This window comes from Aegilops tauschii, chromosome 5, assembly GCF_002575655.3.
Source record: "Aegilops tauschii subsp. strangulata cultivar AL8/78 chromosome 5, Aet v6.0, whole genome shotgun sequence".
Classification (NCBI taxonomy): domain Eukaryota; kingdom Viridiplantae; phylum Streptophyta; class Magnoliopsida; order Poales; family Poaceae; genus Aegilops; species Aegilops tauschii.
In genome coordinates, this window is record NC_053039.3 from 182262484 (window position 1) to 182268483 (window position 6000).

A 6000-nucleotide genomic window follows, 5' to 3' on the forward strand; every position below is an offset into this window, starting at 1 on the left:
AATTTTATCTTTTCTATAAACACTTCTCTGAGATACCGTATAATTATCATGTCTTAGTAGTGAGCTAATAGGGAGTTAAAGATCAATTAAATCATTGGTTAGTTATAAACTAGGGTCACTTCAAAAAATTGAACACTTTTAACGTAGCTGGGTTATTTACTAGGGAATCAATAATTTTGTTTTGTATGTGGCTTCCAATTCTCTTAAGTTTGGAAGGGAAATGCTAAACCTATGCACCTCATAAATTTGCTAAAAGGATCTCCTTATTATTTTCCATGCATGTATCAAGAATCTTAAGGGGGAGCAACTTGACTCCCTAACAGTGAGGGAACTCCAACAACTTGAGCAGCAGATAATGAATGCCCTCAGGAACATCAGACCCAGAAAGGTAAACACGATTAGCTTATAGAACTCTTGATGCTCATTTGAGTGTAGCTAATGGTTTTTCCATCAATTCTTTGAGAACCAACTCTTAACGTAGAAATTGTGTTATCTTGATGCTCATTTTAGTGTCACTAACAGTATTACGAACAATTCTTTTAGAACCATCTCCTAACCAACTTGATTGTGGAGCTCAAAAATAAGGCAAATCTTACTAAACTCATCTTATGTCAATAATGCTTGTAGTTTTCCAGAACTTTGATTTGGTTGCCGCAGGCAAGGTTGCTGATGGAGCAAAATAGGATTCTACGGAAGGTTAACTTAATCTCATGCAAAGAATTGTTGTTGTGGTTTTGAAATTTAACAATGCAGGAGTTTTCATATAGTTGGTATGAAACTTAACACAACTGAATCAATTTTTTTTTGATTATTATGTGAAAAGGAGAAGGCTAAAGTATTGCACCCATTTGTGCACAAGAACTGCCCAAATCCTTTTGGAAATTCTATTGTTGCATCCGCCCTACCCAACCTGAACACTTAGTGAGCATCGATTCTCACCTTGTCCAATACTAATTTACTTGTTACTTTGGTCTCCAGTTCTTTTGTAATAACTGGAAATGATACTCCAAAATTAACCTAAACATCGATCAAACCGCAGTGAGGGCGGTGACTCTGCAGGGCATGATCGGTGATTGTGCCGCTGAAATAAATGAGCAGCACAGTGGTGGCCACACCTGTTGTGGTTAATGTTCCTCTTGGACTTCTAGGAGACGACTGAATGCTTTGGCCTGAGCATTAATTTTTGTTGAATAATTTGTTGAAGGCTAGCTAGATTCTACATTTCGATCATTTATAACTTTGTAGTTTGACGTGTGCCAGATATATGCTACTTGATTTAGATTTATTTTGGATATTTATTAGAAAGAAACCTTGTCCTATTAAATGTTGTTGCAATCCTCTCATATTGTTGCCATTGTTTGAAAAAAAACCTTGATCTGTGTTTCTACTAGATAATAATACCTTGTACTACCATAAGGACGTCTTCCCTTTTACTTACTTGGGGATACCTCTGGGCTTATCAAAGCCAAAGATGGAACATTTCCTTCCTGCTATATAGAGGGGACTAATCTCTACTACACAACTTTACTCTTGTAAATTTTTTGGGCCTCCATGCGCAAAGTTTTGTTGAACATCAGCAAATATTCTTCAACTGGATGACCTACGGTTTATCAACACACAAGAGGTGTAGGATGAAGATGGTCTCTCTCGAACAACACTAAAAAAATACAAGTGGTCTCTTGTGTCCCCAACACACCTAATACAATTGTCAGTTGTATAGGTGCACTAGTTCGGCAAAGAGATGGTGATGTATGTGTAATATGGATTGTAGAAATAGCTTTTTATAATCTGAATAAATAAAAATAGAAAGGTACCACATAACAAAATTGAACAAAATGGTGCCTCAATGCTTGGAAACAAGGCCTAGTGTTCATACTTTCACTAGTGCCAACTGTCAACATCCTTAACATAGTTAAACATCATGATAATCCCTTAACAGGTGCAGCAAAGAATCACTCAAAAGTTTCTCTATTTACCGGAGAAAGGAGGATGAAATCATGTAGGTGCGCTTGACATTGAATGACCTCAAAGTCGTATTTCCAATCATAATTTGTTGAACCACCCCATTGTGCCACGGATAGTGCCAGAAATTGTACTACGACAACACCATATGATACTTATCGTTCAACCTTTATGCATAGTCACCCCAATGTCACCATGAGTATCTGCAAGTTAATTACTAAACATGCATCACATAATCTCAAATCCAAAATAGTCAATCCAACATAAAGAAACTTCAAAGAGCAAGACTCAATTCACCAAAAAAATAAAAGAGGAGGAAGCATCATACGATCTAACTATATTAATAAAGCTCATGATACAATCAATATTGGAGTCTTTCAAGGACATGGGAAAGAGATATTGAACACATAGCTACTTGTACATACCCTCATCCCCGAGGACGTAGTACTCACAGATCACCATGAGAAGAGAGGGAGAAGTTGTTCGTGACGATGATGCAGAAATGTCCGTGGTGGAGTCCCGACACCTTCAAAGGAGAGGGGAAGGCCCCCTCCTCCTTCTTCTTCTTCACTGGCCCTCCGAGGAGAGAGGGGGCTCTCCTTTAGATTGGATCTTGGTGGGGCAGTTTTCTGGGTGTTGGCATTCTAAGTTCCGTCGCGATTGGAAATAATTCATATATCTCTCTTATCATCAAAATTTCGAAAAAAATGAGTTTGGTTCTCCAACTTCGCCTCCAAGGTACGGAAATAAAATAGTGAGTTTATCTTTCACGCAAGGTGGGTTAAAATTTTCATACTTTCTCTCCTGATTTTTTCATAGAAAACGGAAACTGGCGTTAGGCACTAGATTAACATGTTAGCCTTTGAGACGTATTAGCATCCCACGCTTAATCCCTAGTCGTCCTCGAGTAGGTAGATGATAATAAGAATAGTTTTTGGAGTGTGAATGCTAGAATAGAACAAAACTTTGATCACATGGAGAATGATGGTTCAAATAACAAATAGCATCATTGTATTAAGTTCACAATAATATAAAGTGATATTGAAGTATCTGATACGTCTCCATCGTATCTATAGTTTTTGATCATTTCATGTTATTATATTATCAATCTTGGATGCTTTATTTGCAGTTTTATGCTATTTTATATCATTTTATGGGACTAACCTATTAACTCAGTGCCCAGTGCCAGTTGTAGTTTTTCCTTGTTTTTGGCTTTTTAGAAAATCAGTATCAAACATGTCCAACCAAACCCTAGAAGGTTTGGGAGGAGACCAAATGGCCTACGAGAAAGCCACGAGGTCATAGGGCGCGCCTACTACTTGTGAGTTGCGTTGAGATTTTCCCCGAAGAGAAAGGGTGAAGCAATAATATAGTAGTGGTTGACAATCAAGGTTTATCAAACTAGAAGGAGCACCAAACAAATCCTAGTGACCAACACATGCCCACACAAAAGCAAATACTTGCATCCAACGCGGGCAAGAGGGTTGTCAATCCCCTTGAACTCATTACTTGCACGGATCCAACCTTGTATAGGTAGATGGATAAATTGCAAAACAAAATAAAAGTAATAATTGCAGCAAGGTATTTTTGTTTTTTATAATATGATTAAACTAGACCCCAGGGCCATAGTTTTCTCTAGAGGCTTCTCTCTCGAAACAATAGCATAGGGTGGGTAGATAAATTACTGTTGGGCAATTGATAAAAAAGCGCATAGTTATAATGTATTCATGGCAATGATCATGTATATACGCATGATACATCTCCAACGTAAATATAATTTATGAAGTATTCATGCCATTATATTATCATTCTTGGATGTTTTACAATCATTTTAGAGCAACTTTATATCATTTTTTGGGACTAACCTATTTACCCAGTGCCCAGTGCCAGTTGCTGCTTTTTGCTTCTTTTTTACATAGCAGGAAATCAATACCAAACGGAGTCCAAATGCAACGGAACTTCACGGAGATTTTTTATGGACCAGAACACCCAGGATGGCCAGAGCAGCACCTAGGGGTGTCCTGAGGGGGCACAACCCACCAGGGCACGCCTAGGGGCCCAGGCGCGCCCAGGTGGGTTGTGCCCACCTCGGTGGCCTCCCGCACCCCTCTTTACCCTATAAATTCACAAATATTCCAAAAACCTTTGGGTTAACCTAGATCAGAAGTTCCGCCGCCACAATGCTCTGTAGCCACCGAACACCAATCTAGACCCTTTCCGGCACCTTGCCGGAGGGGGGAATCATCTCCGGTCGCCATCTTCATCATCCCGGCGGCCACCACGATGAGGAGGGAGTAGTCCACCCTCGGGGCTGAGTGTTTGTAACAGTAGCTATGTGTTTAATCTCTCTCTCTCTTGTGATCTATATGATGGGCTTTGTTAACATAGATGGATCATATGATGTTTCTCCCCTCTATACTCTTGTTGTGATGAATTGAATCTTTACCCTTTGAAGTTTTATCTTATCGGATTGAATGTTCAGATATGAAAACACATGATGTATGTCTTGCGGTATGAATACTTCAGGTGACAATGGGGTATCATATTGATTCACTTGATGTATGTTATGGCACTCAACTTGTGGATTCCCGAGGTGACATTGGGGTAATCTATTGTCGGGGAAACGACACCTACGGGATCACGAGGGATCCCTTTTGCTACGGTTGGCGGGCACGGGGCTATGGAAAGAGCGGGATTGAGAGATCAACGCAGGGGGATTATCCAGGTTCGGGCCGCAAGTGATGCGTAATACCCTACTCCTGCTGGTTTGTGTTTATCTGGTGCTCTTGGACTAGCTACAAGGCGTGCAGGGTCCTAAAAGTAAGAATCCTTCCTCAGTACGCCGCGGGCCTCCTTTTATAGACAAAGGGGCTGCCACAATGGCACACAGGAGGTGGAAAGCTATACAGTGGTTGAGTCTATCCTCTGGCACCATAGGACAAACGCATTTAATGCGCTGCCAACATGCCCTTCTTGCATTATCGGGGACGGCAAGGAAGCTCGTCCCAGCTGTCGTCGCCTCGTCTGGCTTCGACACATGTCCAAACTGACGAGGCGTGTAGTGCCACGCTGGCTGGCTGGCTGCTGAGTTGGTGCAGTGGCAGAGCCTTCACGAAGATCTTCATACCACCACGCAGGTGCTTGCTGAGTTGGCCTAGAGGCCGTACGTCGCCATGCAGGTGCTCGCCTAGTTGGTGGGCTGGCTGCTGCATGGGAACGGCGGCGGAGTCTTGGCAGATGTGGGCCTGGCTGCGGCCCTACGGATGTCTTCGGCAAGAGTCTTGCCGGGGCCCCGGCAAGGGTCTTGCCATGGCATCGTGGTCGTCCCCGGCAAGGGGCTTGCCGTGGATCTTCGTCTTCTGGTTATTTATCTAGTCTTGTATGCTTCTGGTCTTCACAAAGATCTGCATGCCACCATGGAGGCGCTTCCCGAGCCTTGGTTCCCATGTGGTTTGAGGGCATCGGAACTCTCAGGCTCAAGGGTGGCAGCCCTGCTGACGTGTGACACCCAAGTTTTTATTTGGATTTTTCAAAAGATTTTATTTGACTTGAGGGGAGTGATTTAAATTTTTCTTCAAGAGAACTCTCCCTCTCATATATTTTTCTTTATGGCAAAAGTTTTGTTTGGATTCACCCAAGATCTGCCTTTGGTCTTGGAAGTTCTTGCTTTTCATTTGGACTCAAGACAAAATGTTTTTCATTTGGGAAAATAACTTTTGAAAATCTTTTTGAATTTGCACTATGGCTTTTGGAAAGTCCTTTGCCACTTTCAACAATTCCTTCTTGCCATGGCATTAGTGCAAATCCTCTCTCCTAACCACTTCCTCACCTTTGGATCATGATTTGCATCAAATCCAGCAAGTTGAACCTCCCCATGTGATTATTTCCATTCAAATTCTATTCAAATAAATTTCTGCCTTCTTTTCTAGCACTTGGAGATTTACAAAGGGACTCCACTTTCTGTCTTGATTTTTGCCACCAAACCTTCTTCCCCTCCTAGTCCTTTGAACCCTCAACCTAGAACCATGAAGATCCACT